The sequence below is a fragment of the Ixodes scapularis genome, unplaced genomic scaffold (genome assembly GCF_016920785.2).
Source record: "Ixodes scapularis isolate PalLabHiFi unplaced genomic scaffold, ASM1692078v2 PGA_scaffold3__209_contigs__length_174095766, whole genome shotgun sequence".
In the NCBI taxonomy this organism is placed as follows: domain Eukaryota; kingdom Metazoa; phylum Arthropoda; class Arachnida; order Ixodida; family Ixodidae; genus Ixodes; species Ixodes scapularis.
The window spans coordinates 100,959,558-100,975,720 of NW_024609868.1; the positions used below are offsets into that span (position 1 = coordinate 100,959,558).

General features: G+C 47.4%; 1 protein-coding gene across 1 annotated transcript in view; it reads right to left on the reverse strand.

Moving 5' to 3' along the window:
• Positions 1-11,280, reverse strand: part of LOC120836131 (sodium-dependent multivitamin transporter-like) — a 45,458-nt gene extending 34,178 nt beyond the window's left edge. Inside the window, exon 1 of the mRNA XM_042293030.1 lies at positions 11,188-11,280. The gene's annotated coding sequence lies outside the window, so the exon portion shown is untranslated. The remainder of the gene's footprint in view (positions 1-11,187) is intronic.
• Between the last annotated feature and the right edge of the window lie 4,883 nt (positions 11,281-16,163).

Here is a 16,163-nt window from a genome sequence, read left to right on the forward strand (position 1 = left end):
CCATCAGTGTAAAAGTGAAGATAGTCACTATATTTCTGCTCTAGCTCTGCGAACTCCCGCAAAAGAACGAAAGGAGGAACAACCTTTTTGCTGTACCTTGAAAGGGACCAATCGCAAGATATTGGCACCAAGTCCCAAGGAGCAACCCTATAGGCCTGTCTCAACAAAGGAGGCTCATCAAAAGAAAGGTGCAGCGACTTTGCCATGCTCTCAGCCCGAAAGCTCAAGGGCCGAACAATACTGGGCTTATTCTCAAAAAGGCGCAGTGATGCAGAGGTCTGCAGAGCGGAGAACGAAGGGTGGTGCGGATCACTATAAACTTTGTAGACATAACCGAGACTAAGATATTGTCTGCGTCGCTCAAGCGACATCTGATGCGTTTCAGCATACAGACTCAGCACGGGCGACGTGCGAAAAGCACCTGTGGCTAGACGCAGCCCCAAGTGATGGATTGGGTCTAACATCTTCAAAGCAGATGGTCGTGCCGACGCATATACCGGTGCACCGTAATCCAACCGGGACCGCACTAGAGAGTTATAAATTCGCAGCAGACATCGTCTGTCAGACCCCCAAGTTGTGTGCGACAGCACTTCAAGAATATTGGAAGATCGTAGGCATTTTTGTTTTAGTTCTTTCAAGTGGGGTATGAATGTGAGCTTTTTGTCAAATACCACACCTAGGAACTTATGCGCCTCCTTTACAGTAATGGCATAATTATTCAGATGCAAGGTAGGATCTGGTGATAACCCTCGACGCAGTGAAAAAAGAACACATACGGTTTTGTCAGGGGAAAAACGGAACCCATTTTCGGCTTCCCACTTGCTCATCCTGTTGATTGTCACTTGCAGTTGACGTTCGCAACTACGCAGATTGCAAGAAGAAACTGAAATTTGCACATCATCCACATAGAGAGAATAAGATACTGTCGGTGGTATCACCTTAGCCAGGCTATTGATTTTAACAGCAAAAAGTGTGACACTCAGCACCCCTCCCTGAGGGACACCACATTCTTGAGAAAACACGTCCGATAAGGTGGAGCCCAGACGCACTTGGAAGGTACGTCCCATTAAGAAGTTTTGTATACATCGCAACATGCGACCCTGAACACCGTAAGCATAGAGATCCCGTAGGATCCCATAGCGCCAGGTCGTGTCGTACGCCTTTTGCAGATCAAAGAACACAGAGAGACAGAACTGGCGGTGTACAAATGCCTCCCGAATAGAGGTTTCAAGGCGGACTAAGTGGTCAAGGGTGGAACGTCCAGCCCGAAAACCACATTGATTGTTGTCAAGCACATTCTCGGTCTCCAGGAAATGAACGAGACGTCGATTAATCATTCTTTCGTAGGTTTTTCCCAAGCAGCTTGTGAGTGCAATGGGGCGGTAGCTAGTTGGTTGAGAAGAATCCTTACCAGGCTTCAGAAGAGCGATTACATGAGCTCTTTTCCAAATCTCGGGGAATGCAGAGCAGTGCCATAATGAGTTATAAAAGGTCAGCAAACTGCCTAGAGAATCAGGTGACAGGTGCCTTAGCATCTCATAATGAATATTGTCTGGTCCAGGAGCAGACTGTTTCTTTACACTGAGAGCCACTTCGAGCTCGGAGAGTGTAAAAGGCCTGTTGTACGGAGCGTCACGAGCACCAGACAGAATGATCGGCTGTTTCTCTGCTGTCGAACTAAACTTTTTAAATGCTTCACTGCAGTTGCGTAAACTAGAAACGTCTTGGAAATGCTCCCCAGGAACATTCGCTTGATCTTTCAGGGACGTTGAAGATGATGCAGGGAAAAGGGGAATTCTGAAGGGTAAGTAGTCACCCCTAACCTTTCTAAGCCGATCCCACGCTTCTTTTGCAGGTACAAAACTACTCAAGGACGTCAAATACTTCCTCCAGGAGCTTCCCTTCGCCTGGCGTCTTGTCCAGCGAGCTTTAGCTCTTCTTTTCTTAAACTCAAGTAGGTTCCTAGAAGTTGGATATCTACGAAAGATGTACCAAGCTTTGTTCTGGGACTTTCGTGTTGTTTTACAGTCATCATTCCACCAAGGCTTGCATCTTTTAGGAAGACGACCAGACGTTTGAGGAATACTCCGTGTGGCAGCGCTTATTATAACCTCTGTGACATACAATGTTGTTTCCTCTGGGTTCATGTTCGAGATTATAGAAGAATCGATTAGTGCCTCCAATTGAAAGATAGACCAATCTGCCTTGTCTACCTTCCAACGGGGCATTCGCGTTAAAAGAGTCGGAAGAGAGACAGTACTCTCTAAAACGATAGGGAAGTGATCGCTCCCAAAAGGATTATTGAAAACCTTCCATGAAAAGCATGGAAGTAATGAGGGTGAAGTAATAGAAAGGTCAATAGATGTAAATGAATTGTGAGCAGAACTGAAAAAAGTAGGTTCTCTCCCGTTAAAAATACACAAGTTAGATGATAGTAAAAACTGCTCGATTACTCGGCCTCGAGAATCGAGGCGAGTACTGCCCCACATAGGGTGATGGGCATTAAAATCTCCTAAAATTAAGAAGGGTTGAGGGAGTTGCCCTACAAGCCCTTGGAGTTCGTGAAGTTGCAATGGACCGTTTGGTGGCAAATAAATGGACACAATTGTTATGAGGCGGTCTAAAAGAAGGCGTACCGCTACAGCTTCGAGCGGTGTGCAAAGAGGAACCTCCGAGCAGGCAACCCCACTCTGCACGACCACTGCTACACCGCCAGAACTGGAGTTCGAACGGTCTTTGCGGAACACTTGATGATGTCGCAAAATTTGTGTGTGATGTGTTTGAAGATGAGTTTCTTGTAAAGAGAGGGCAATAGGCCGAAGCTCATCCATAAAATAATTAACATCATCGATGTTGGGTAAGAGACCTCGACAGTTCCATTGCATAAAATGCAAGTTTCTCATTTAGGTAAAAAAGTATACGAATAAATTAATAAAAAGGGAGAGAGAAAAAGAAAATTAATACTCGCTATTAAAGAGGTAAATTGGTATAATCTATTTGGGAGCAGTCACAGGTTTCTTCCCTTTCAATTTACGGTTTGAGGTTTGCCACTCCATGTCTTCATGGTCGGACGCAGGAGTAGCCGGATGAGTAGCCTCGTCCATCGCCTCTACCTCCTCGGACGAGACTTTTCCAAGAGTTTTGGGTAGGTCCGCAGCACGGTGTGGAAAACCCCGTCCACGACCACCTCCCACTGAAGAGGCAGGGGAGATACTGGGCGTGATATTGCCCGAGTCCCTCTGTTCCTGCCCCTGAGATTCTGAAGGGGCAGCCCGATGCTGCCCTTTGGATGAGCAGGACCTCTCCAGCGAGTTTTGGCGAGAGTGCCGCTCCTCACCAGAGGATGTCCTCAAACCACGGACAGGCATTGCCTGCCCATTCTGACTCTGGGAGTCAGCTGGTGTGCTTCCCCCCGAAGCTGGAGTTTTCTTGGGTGAGGAAGTCCTCTTCTGAGAGGAGGAGCGAGGGGCTCGCTCGCTCTCTTTCGAGGACGACCTGCGAGGTGTGGGCAATGGAGTCACCTCCATTGCCTCAATGGCACCCGAGTCTTTGGAATGACCGGGTGCCTCGGCTGCCTTGGCAGCCGAGAGGGAATGCCCAAGAAGAGAAAGCTTCAACCTGGGCGTAGAGGACTGGAGTGGTTTCCCAGGGTTCCCAAGGGACACCTGGGTTGCCACCGATATCTTGGACGGTGCAGGTCCCCTGCTGGACACCGCCTCGGCAAAAGAGCCCCTCTGGAAAGCGGAAAGGCGACGCTTTGCATCCTGGTAGGTTATGTTCTCTTTAACCTTAAGTGCAGGGATTTCTTTTTCTTTTTTGAAGTGCTCACATGATCTGGAGTAGGCAGAATGGTTGCCACTGCAATTGGCACATTTGTTTTCAGCTTTGCAGCCATCAGCGGTAAGGTCCCTGCCGCCACACCTGGCGCATGTCTCACGACCGCGGCAAGTGCGCGATCCGTGCCCGTACCGCTGGCACCGAAAGCAGCGGAGTGGATTCGGGACTTAAGGTCGCACCTTGCAATTGATGTAGCCTGCCTTAATAGACGAAGGCAAAGTATGCCTCTCAAAGGTCAAAACGACATGTTTAGTGGGTCGTTCCTCACCATCTCGACGGATTGTGATGCGCCTCGCAGCAACAACTCCCTGGGATTGCAGGCCTTCTACAATTTCTTCCTCGGTACTGTCTATTAAATCGTCTTCCGAGATCACACCGCGGATGGTGTTCAGTGTTCGGTGGGCTGACACTGTCACTTTGAGATCGTGGATTGCTTGGAGATTCATTAAAGCCGTAGCTTGGTATTTCTCGTAAACCTCCACAAGAAGGTCACCTGAGAAGAGCTTTTTGGCGTTATACTTCGCTCCTAGCGTGCCTTGAAGCACTTTGGCGACAAGGAACGGAGATATTTTTGAAAGTGGTTTAGATGCATCGTCAGAGTGGAGAACAAAAAATCTTATAAAATGGTCATTTACATTGTCAGTGGATAGAAAAGTTGGCAGTGCTTTGGTGCGGGTCCTTTTCAGGGCCCGATCAGGTAGTTTAGTTTTGGTACCCATAAAGATGGGAAAGAAAGTTCAGTGCCCGGGTGCACCGCCCACCACGGAGCCCAACAAGGGGGTAGGTAATGTGCCATAACAAGAAAGGCTTGGCTGACACAATTACTCTACCAGTGCTGCCCGGGCACTATAACCGAGTGTGGATGCAGGGACAGAACCTGTTTCCACTCAAGGTTAGCCCTTGCCGCCTAAGAAGGTGAAAAAGGAAGGGAGTGCAGAAGACAAGAGAAAGAGGTGGGAGGAAAAGTGAAAGAAGGAAAAAGAGGGTAGAAGAGGCGACTGACTGAATCATCCTGGTCGGGCCAAGCCAGGACACCAGTCTACGAGAAGCAGGGGTCGAAGCAGTGTATTGCCTCGCCCGGGGGGCCCCGAAGGGTCCAAACATACCCCGGGCTCAGCTCAACCACCAGGGTCCGCTTTTCCCCGGACACGGGTACGCCACGCACAGCCAGACGTGGGTGGGCGAACCCACATGGCTCGGGGTTCGTAGTGACGCCACTCACCAAGCACCTACAAAAGTAGGTGCCCCCTGCGTGCGGGTATGGTGGCCCACGTGGCTGGGGTCCGTGGTGACGCTACTCACCAAGCACCTAGCACCTAAGGTGCAGGTGCCCCCGGCGGGGCTCGAGGTCCGTGGAGACGCCACTCTCCAAACACCTGCTTTCACAGGAGCCCCCTGCGGGGACGAAGTACATGGATGCTGACGGACGAACCATTGAGATTCCCATAGGCCTCACTTGAATTGCGCACGTCGCTCTGCCAAGTATATTTTCCGCGTGTTTAAGCTACCTCTGAGATAAGTGATAGCTGCGAGAGAAGCCTGACGTCAACCGAAAGCGTAAGGAACACGCGCGGCTTTATGAGGCCATTGATGTGGTACTGAAACCCGAAAATTGGTGTATCTTACTGCCTTAAAAGCTGAATAATGATGTCATAAAGCAAACAAAAACATAACACGAAATAATAAAAAAAATGTAGCGCGCAATTGCTCCTTTTTATAAAGCGCATCCTCTTCTCTTACCATACAAGTCCTTCCGATCGTTTTTCTGATCACATGCCGCGACGTCATCGATGGTTTTATAGCAGAAGTATCGACTTTGCGAACGTTGAAATTTTATAAAATTAAGTATGGCGCGCGTGGCACACTTTGTACAAACGTGACTGGCGCACGACGACGCTGGTTTTGAAAAGTCAAAATCAAATTCCGGTAGTGGCTCCGCCGTGATGTCAACGCGGCGACATCGTCTCCTGTCCTCTTCTTGTCGTCTTTGTTTTGATCTTTCAAAATGGCGACGCCGATGGTACTGCCGCAAGCGAGCCCGACGTTGACAACCGCTCGGAAGATCAGGTGACTTTATCGGTACAAAACGACATTTCGGACTTCGAAAAGAAATTAGTTGACCGTTAGCAGAGGTTAAGCCCTCTTTGTAAGAGACACCTCATTTAATTCCGGAGATCCCGATAAGGACCTCACCGAGTTGTCGGTACTTTCGGCTGCTTCAGATTTGTGGCGCCTTGATAACACAATTTGGTAAGATCGCGTTGCATGTACCTAGCAGCTGTCCTGCCGGAATCGCCTCCAGTCACGCCCTTGTCTCCGCTTCATTCTTTGCAAGCGTTTGCTGAGGAGCACTTTCGGATGTGCCAGTACTGGGACAGTCCTTGAAGCGGCACCTTCACAACATCGCCACTCACGTCGCTCATCAAAGACTGCTGCAGTTCGTCTTCAGATGCACCGCTTTTGAATGTTTTTGGGACGCCTAAGAACAGTCGACAAACAGTATATCAAAACTAGCACCTGACGCGTTGTTCGCTAACGCAAGCATTATCGTTGCGGCCAACGCGTAGCGGAGTTCGTGAGCGTTCGCCTTTAGCATCCGGCTGGAAACCAGCAGTAAAAAAAGCCAAAAAAATCCGCCAAATGACTTTTGACGTCACCGAAAAGCGCCGGAACTTCAAATTCGGCGTTCTGAAAAAGCTTGTTTTTCTCTGCAAATACGTAGTTTTCAGGCTCCACATTTTGAGGGTGTTGCCTAAGTTCCATGTCCAACCATTTGGTAAATAAAAAATATGCATCTAGGGGTGTCAGTGGTCCTTTAAGCAGTCGTTGTTCTCGTACACTGGAGAGATGATAACAAGCTGCAAACATTAGACGGTATCACATCTAGCTTAGAACGCTTGCACCACAGACAGTTCTTGTCAACTCTGAGCACCGACAACTGCTTGATATTTGCTTACATAGTGCTCACATTGGAAGCTCCAAAACGTATTGTGTCAGTAGCCGCGTCGTTCGAATTGCCTCTGCGCGTCTTCTGGTAGTGTGCGCAACTTGTTCCTGAATAACTGCTGGAAATTCCAAAGAATATTAGGATGCCCTCGTGCTCACTTAGCGCTTGGGCAGCACCGAGGATCACTACAGAAGTCGAAGACCCCAGCAGCCCGATCGCGTGAGTGCACCACTGATGCTTGTATGTGCACCTTGTTGATGCGATCTACGACGACGGATTAGAAGGAGATGAAAAAGCCGTCGTTTTGATGCGAAAGCATTGACTGTCCCATGGAGTGAACCGACGTCCTCAGCTTTTGAAGCCGCTCCAAACGGAAGCTTCCCCTGTCCCAAGAGAGAGAAGCCTGTCGTCTTTAAAATAAATCGGATGGATAGGCTCCCAAGGCGCGCGTCATAGTTTCAAGGAATAAAACTCCCATTGGCTCTCGCACGCCGTAGTTCCAAGAAATGCCACCAGAGGAGCACTCTCCATGGCGGCTCAGCGCACGCAGCGGCCCGCGCGCCTGTAGAAGGGAGCAGAGCCCGCAGAGGCATACTCCAGAAGGGTTGAACGGCCGAGCTGAGCGCGGAGCGGCCATTTCACGAGAGCGCGCGCTCGGCCGTCGGCCGCTACCTTGGCAGTAGCGAAACGTTGCCGTCCACGCCCGTACGCCGCAGACAAACTAAGTGAGCGGAGGAACGACCATTCATGCTTTCGTATTCACAACTCATAAGAAGTGCTTAGGTAATCTCAAGTTTTTTTTTTTTTTTTTTTAAGTAGCCATGTACTCTTTTGATTAAGAAGAGCAATGCGGCTAAGTATTCGTCTCATTCTCTTCTTTTCTGTGTATGTTGTTGTCAAATCACTTTATCCATATAGGATTTTTCAAAGTAGCGATAACCTTGTTCTTCCTCATATTTTTACGATGAAACGCGTTTGTGCGACACAAGTTAGCACGTGCCAAGGGCACAATAAAGGCGTTTTTTTTTTGTTTGATGAAAAGGATATTCAGTTTTCTAAAAAAAAACTTGCGTGGGAACCGTAACGCTAATGTTGAATATAGTAGAAATCAAAATGTCGTTAGTGCACGAGAATGGGTCTATCAGGCGTTGCCGGAGACTGTGCCGAATCAGCTAAGACGGCTCACGTATTTATGATGCAGTCACTCGTTCCATTTTACAAAGACGTTGCGCAAGTCCTCAAGGATTTTAAAATCACTGAAGGGGAATTACACAATGTCCTTAGAAGAGCAATCATTAGCTTAACATGTGCTGGTCTCCACTTTGCTGTTGCTTTTACTGACATCCATTTTATTAATGGGAAGTAATGCAAGTGTCTGGAAGTGAACGGGAGATGGATTCGTATTTCCGCACCCGGCGTACCCACTGCAGCCCCTCTTTCATGTTATTGACAGTGCGCAACCACCTTTAAAGGGCATTCACAAACATTTGCTTAATCACAATAGTTCTGTTAAGTGTTTCCACTACCCTGCTTTAGTGAATGATGAAAGCCGGCATGAGAAGATACGAAGAGTTTCATTCTCTACTTTGAGATAACTTTACAAAGCTCAGCAGGGTAATGTTGGAAAGCTGGTAATGTAATGTAATGTTGGAAGGTAATGGTAATGTTGTAATGTTGGAAGGGTAGGGGGTTGAGGACACGCCAAGCTGCTCTATAGCAGCTTTTTTCCTCCACCTCCCCCATCTTCGATGGAAATAAAGGAATTATTATTATTATAGCTTGCAAATGGGTTAACTTAAAGGCACTGTACCCGAGTAATTAGGGACGGCAGAATGTTGGCTAGGCTCTGAAGGATTTTAATAGAAGTAAGTCATACGAAACCGCCCTAAAGGGGTGGAATGGCTGAACTTTTTTTTCTCCCATGCGCTTCGTTCTTCAGCAACGTGGTGTCTTACTGCAAGCAAAACAAATCGTATAAAAGCTACGAACACAATAAAAGTACACGTTCAAAGTTAAGAATGTTAGAATTCAACCATATTTTTGCAACCACCCTTACATCTGCATTATGAACGAAACGGATCTAATCAAAATCTTCTACTTTATTTGCTATGCTAACGTCATTGATGTTTATAAGCTGACGCTTAAAATCATTGTGTATGAGCAGTCACTTCGCACACATACGTTTCGTTTTTATTGACTAAATTGTCGTTCCTAAGAAAATCTTTGTAATTGGGCTGTCCTTTTTCCTCAATTGTAGCCCACAACCTTTTCTCATTAACTGTAACACTTGTCTCTTTTTTTCGTTGCATTGTTGCAACAGATCAGTTTTTTTTTCTTACATTTAGATAACCGCGAAAGGGTAAGGCAGGTCTTGTTCGAAACTTTTTTCCCCAGCCTGCGAATATTTTTAAACTTGGCGATTTTAATCCCCAGTTTATTATCCAAGACTTCCGTTAGAACGAAAACTTCAAGAGATTTGACTCTTTCCTGTCCTGTTCTGGATGTGGCATATATTTTCATGACCCATCCCTTCAAACCATGAGCTTGAAGAATAGAGCCGTAAAAATATCAATTTGTGCTTAGTGGGAAATAACATGAACTTGGTGAGGTTCAGTAGTTTCTTTTCGGTCATGAAGAAACGGTTGCTGACTTATATTATTAGAGATATTTAAGGCTCACTTTAAAAAAAATGACTTTGTATATTATTTACCCGTGCCATTCGTTGCAAGGAACTTTAGAATAAACGTCTACTCTTGCATACAACACATCTCCAACAATTGTGGGTAAAGCGGAGCGCGGGGACCTGAAGGGAATTGCGACAGGTCGTTTCTTGATCGTTATATTGATAAAAAAGGAAACACACAGATTAGGTCTTTTTTGGTAGAAGACAAACGCCGGCTAAAGACACTCAGATGCACACAGTTGAGGCTGGAAGTGCTGCAATACATGCATATTGCGCTCAGTCAGCTAGATCATAACTGTGTTCTAAGCATTATGAACACAAATATAGATAGAAAAATACCGAAAGAGTTGAATGTTGAGCAGCGTTTTTTATGAGTGTGTTATTAGAGGTTCGTTGTTTTCAAAAGTGGAAACGTTTGCCTAATTGCAACGTTTGCACAAAATACAGATTTAAAACAATTGCATAGAGTAAAACACAAATTTCACAAGAACGAATCCTACAAAAATTCGGAGCCGTCAAGGCATTCCTTTATGGGCGCTTCAAGAAAATGACGATACCAGAATAATACAAAAAACTCTACCAAATACGTTTCTAAACCTCACAACATTCATCGCTGACAACGAGACATGTTACATTTAGAATTTAAGCAGTCCTGAAACTCACTGAGTTGTTGTGAAGGGGATTAATCACACACAAAAAAAAGAAAGACGTTTACAATCCCCTGTAATTCCGAAGTAGAGCGCAGCTCTTGAGCAGAATGAGGGGAAGGAACGGAGACGAGGGTGTGTCTCTCCTTTTCATCCATACCCTCCTTTCCTGCTCCTCTCCCATTTACTGGAAAACTTTCGCTAAATTTCCCCTTAAATTTAGCGGAAAAAACCCCCGCTAAAGTTAACGGAAACGTTTTTTCTAGTAAACTTAGTGGAAAATTTTTCTGCCATATCTAGCCTGGAGCTTTTTGCGCTAAATTTAGCGCGGAATTTTTTTCCGCTCAACTTAGCGGACAAATTTTTACGCTACATTGAGCGGAGAAATTTTTCTGTTATATTTAGCGGTTAATGTTTTCCGGGAAATATAGCGGCGTAATTTTCCCACTGAGTTTAGCGGGGTATTTTTCCGCTAAGTTTAACAGGGAATTTTTTCCTCTAAATTTAGCGGGGAAATGTACCCATGATGCAACGCGCGGTGACGTCAAGAATGACCCTCGTGATGTCACGTGTAACGTTATTTTGAAAAACGTCCCATAATGCAACGCGTGGTCACGCCGATGCCGACGCCGACGCCACTCAAGCCGAAACCGGGCGCCAAAGAGCTGCACTCTAAAAAAGGGTGAAATTATATCAGTCATTTGTTGAGGGGCGCCAATGGCTATGAACCTCGACCGTTGCTAACTCAATTGTAGACAAAGTATCATGCAACACGTGGTATTTTGTTTTGGCTGTGATGACAATAAAAATAACGCGTCGCTTTTGGTTAGCGTTTAGCGTTTTCATGCGTTTTGCTTATGGTAATTGATGACAGATATTGTGGTTATGTGAAGCAAGATACGCCATACCGAGTGTATTTATGCTTTGTCTCAATGGTTTGTAAACCCTAAAAACTCTCTCGGGAAGCGCGTGCAAACAACTAAAATGTCCTTCCTCGGCTTTTGGGAAGGCACAATGGAGCAATATAATGATTTTTTATACTCTTCGCTTAATTTTATTTATTTTGAACTTACCCAGCAACTTTGTAAGGTTCGCCGCCCTCCTTTCAGGTAAATTGGCGAAGACTGAGACAATATCGACGTAACAAATTGCAGCTTGGGAGTTGATTAGCGATGACACGGTGCTGAAACGCCAAGAAAACCACAAAACAGGTAGCTTTAAATGAAAGCAAGTTTGCTGGTTCTGTGAAGAAAATAAGCGGTAAACACAGTGCATCGACCGCTCTCTTAATTGCTGAAAAATATTATTACCACGCTTTCTTTATGTAATGTTTATGACAGGACGGATATCAACACATTAAGCAAAACATATTCATAAAAAAATTAGACTCCTGCTCAGCTCCTGTGGCACAAAAACTGTATTCGATGAAAATACCTACGATAATTACGTTTCGGGATATTAGAATTTTGAATGTTAGAAGCCAAAAGCTCTTTGAGAAACCTTACCCAGGTTCAAATTTGCCACAAAAATAAAGCATCACAGAGACTGAAACTCCCTTCCCGCTTTTTCATAAGAAATGCTGCAAGCAACGAGGTTGTGTAAATCAAGCTACATTGACAATTAGGAGTAATAACTTTTGTTTCTATCAAATTGTTTCATTCCAAAAATCCAGTAAAAACGAAAGAAACTGATCGGTTCATTGTTAAACGAACGGGAACGTTTTCCAACACAACGATGCAAAGTAAAATTGCCGTAGACACAAAAGGCGAGTTCGGAAAAGGAGAAAAAAAAAAAAAAACGACGATTAAGACTGATCATGAATTACACTGGTAGATAAGAATCGTTTTCCAAACACTGCAAGGGATGAGAAAAACCGATCCGTGGCACCGGCTCGGAATCGACAAGCGGAAGATGGAAGCGCGTTTTTACAGCAATACGCCGGAGACTATTTGTCGTAAGAAACGGCCGGTCCCTCAATTTGCCTGAGCTCGCATTTGACGTGCTGAATGAAACCTCCGTCGACCACCCAATACAGTAGCTGTGCACCAGCAGGAATACCCGACACATTTCGAGCGCCGACCGACAGATTCTATATTGAAAACGAAAGAGGACCCGGTTCGCCGCCAGAAACTGGGGGAGGGGGGTGGGGGGGCACGCGGTTATTGCCAGTGGCGTAGCTCAGATCGCTGTTAAGGCATTATTACTCTGTCCTCGCACTATTGCATAAGAATTCACTGGAGATATGCAGTGTACAGAAGGTACGTAATCAGTTGTGTCAAGATGAACACGCCTAACATTGCGTCTGCGTCCTCCGCATTTTTTCCCGTGCTCTTCCTCGTTCTTCCTCTCGGGATCGCAGATGTCCGCGCTTACAATTTGCCACGACCCAGTCCCGCCTCTGCACCCCACGAAACTATGCCAGATAGCAGCGCACGAGACGGAATGCACTCACCGCATGCCCTTCACCGCCCGCGCAAACAACCGAGGTGCGCGCAAACAACAATGTCCGCGCAAACAAACGCAGGGCCCTAACCTGGACACTTGGCGAAAAAATCGGCGAGAAATCCGGCGTCCGTAATGGGCCGGCGCCGAGCTTGACCCTATGCGCCGGACAATCAAGGTCGCCGGAATCTCGCCCACTTTTTTGCCAAGTGTCAAGATTAGGTCTCCAGACTAGATAGGCTCGGCTCCCGGTGCGCATGCGCTGTCGCGTACTACCGTCGACCTCATGGGAGCTATCCCGAAGTTGACGCAAGGGTTACGGCACGGCCGAAGGTGTTCCACGAAGATTAAGCCGCCAGAAATATGCTAGCTGAAGATTACCAACTTGAGCCTGATCTGCGAGTGGAATATTCGCGCTCCAAAGGGGGAGCCTTTGGAGCGCTCCAAATTTGTGGGCGGAATTCACCATAAGAATGAGGACGACCCTCTCCATCGTGACCTTTGCGTCAACTCAGGCGGATAAAGAAGCTACATCGAGTAAAATCTAACGAAACATGCGCACACCAAGATGACTCCAGCCGAATCAAGCGGTCAAAAGCTTGAGGTTCAGTCGCGTGTGGGTTGTGTAGTTTGTGGTTCCCAGTGCCAGAACAGCAATTGGATTACAGGCTCATTCAAAGGTTAAAATGCGGTTAATTTAATGATTAAATGTACTCGGATCTTTACGTAAAAAGATTACACGATATTTTATTCGAATGTCTTGAAGATAACCAGATACCATTAGAAGCATTCAAAATGAGGTATGTTGTGAAGGGTATAAGGTTAGCTGCACGTGAGGTCGTGCCACGACTTTCGCCTTATTGGTTGAACATAGGTCGTCTTTTTTGGTTTTGTTCTTTTTGAAAAATGAATGCATTTATATGGCTTGATATTTAGACGAAGTAACCAATCGTTTTAATGGGAAAGCATTAACTGGTCCGATGGAGCGAGTCGACGCCATCAGGTTTGAAGTAGCGCCAAACAACACCTAAACTCCTTTCCCCAAGTGAAGCCACGATTTGATGGCTCCAGCTTTGAAAGCGCCCATAATTCTTAGCCAAACAGCACCTAGTTTCCCTTCTCCCACTGAAGCGAAGTGAAGCCGAAATCTGATCGATTGCCATTGGAATCCCATTGGCTGGCGAGCGTCATAGTGTCACGAATGACCAATGATGAGGCGAAGAATAACTAAAGAAACTAAATGTATAATTAGGCGAACTTGTGCCCAAAACAAAATAAAAGTAAGGTAGCGTCGCAGGCGTCGATCTCGGCGAAACAGCAGGATCGATCGCTGGAGCGAGACTGATTCCGCTCGCTTTGCGGAGTCCCTTATGTACACTCGTGGGTTTCTGCATCATTCGGCGTAGAACTTTCGGTGCGTAGAATATTTGGAACTCGATCAGACGAGAATGTTCTTGAACTTACGAGAAGGCCCATATTGAAAGAATGAATAAAAGGACAGTCCGCTGACAGGAATGGAGCCTACAAATACCGCGCGAAAGTCAAGCGCGGTAACCACTCGGCCACGCACGCGCTTGGTCGCCGGCGCGCGTGGCATTACACCCCTTTAAAAGCGCATAGTCTTGATGCGACGTGCCAGAAAACAAAAACAGCAAAACAAAAAAAAATAATGAAACTACGTACACTTGTGCAGCACAATCCCATCGAGCGTATTACAAAACACAATTCAGAGTCGTATCGATCGTAGTACGGCTTGAGTCGCACGACGTGGACGACTTCTAGTCGTGGAGAGCGGCGTGATAAAGTCCGTGTTCCGTCGGGCATCACCTCGTAGTTCAGATTCCCGAGTCGACGAAGCACTTTGTAGGGTCGAAAGTAGCGTTTCAGGAGTTTCTCGCTGAGACCGCAGCGGCGAAACGGTGTCCACACCCACACCCTGTCTCCGGGCTGGAAGTGGACGTCCCGACGACGAAGGTTGTAGCGGCCAGTGTTGAGACGTTGTCGGGCTTTACTCCGAAGTCTGGCGAGCTGAGTGACTTCTTCTGCCCGTTGGGCAACCACCTGGGCGTCGTCGCTTCTGTTGACAGCCGATTCGTGGGGTAACAAAGCGTCCAGCATTTCGTGACCTTGCGCTCATGCCCCAGTTGAAAGGGTGTCACTCCGGTGGTCTCTTGTACGGCCGTGTCGTATGCAAATATGACGTATGGCAACACCTCGTCCCATGTCTTGTGCTCCACGTCGGCGTACATGGAGATCATGTAGGCGATGGTCTTGTTTAGGCGTTCCGTCAGCTCATTAGTCTGAGGATGGTAAGCTGTGGTTCGCCGGTGGTTGGTGTTGCTAAGACGGAGGATCTTCTGCATCAGCTGGGCCATGAACGATGATCCACGGCGTGTAAAGAGGACTTCGGGGGCGCCGTGCCGGAGGACAATGGACTTAATAAAAAAACTTGGCGACTTCAACAGCCGTTCCTGATGGAAGGGCTTTTGTCTCGGCGTACCGTGTGAGATAATCGGTTGCGACGATTATCCATCGGTTTCCGAGCGTCGAGGGTGAGAATTGTCCAAGTAAATCCATTCCGATTTGCTGGAAACGGGCCAATGGTGGCGCAAAAGGCTAAAGAAGTCCTGCCCCTCTCGTCGGTGGTTTTTTCTGTTGTTGACACTCGTTGCAAGAGCGGGTGTAGTGGTGGACTCTCTTCGAAAGCTTGGGCGAGTAGTACTTTTCGCGTATCCTGGCAAGAGTCCTGCTGTAACCAAGGTGTCCCGCCGTCTGGTCGTGGCAGGCTTTAAATATTTCCTCGAAGACTGGAAGGGATCACCAACAGCCACGGCGTGTTGTTATCACTGAGGTTCTCCTTGTGGAGCACACCTTGTCGGATGGAGAAGGTTGGCAGTGTTCGTACAAAAAATGAAAGCCGTTTACAACTCCCTGTAACGCCGAATTAGAGCGCAGCTCTTGAGGAGGAGGAGGGAAGGGTACTGGGGGGGGGGGGGTCAAGTGACCTCGGGGGCGGGGGGTCACGTGACCTTGGGGGTCACGTGACCTTGTGGGAGTCACGTGACCTTGGGGCGTCACGTGACGTCGGGGGGTCACGTGACGATACCGATGACGTCATCAGTAGCGTCACTGATGACGCCATCAGTGATGATGATGACGATGCGGATGCCGGTGACGTCATCAGTGACGTCACTGATGACGTCATCAGCGATGATGACGATGACGATGCGGATGCCGGTGACGTCATCAGTGACGTCACTGATGACGTCATCAGTGGCTATGACGTCAACGGGGGGTCACGTGACCTCGGGGGGTATCCCCAGGTCACGTGACCCCAGGGGGGTCACGTGACCTGGGTAACATCGTGACCCTCGTGAGGGTAACCCTAGTAACCCTTGTGAGGGCAACTCTCGTGACCCTCGTGAGGGTAACTCTCATGACCCTCGTGAGGGTAACTCTCGTGACCCTCGTGAGGGTAACTCTCATAACCCTTGTGACCCTCGTGAGGGTAACTCTCATAACCCTCGTGACCCTCGTGAGGGTAACCCTCGTGAAGGTTACCCTCACGAGGGTTACTAACCCTCGTAACCCTCAAAAGGGTTACCTT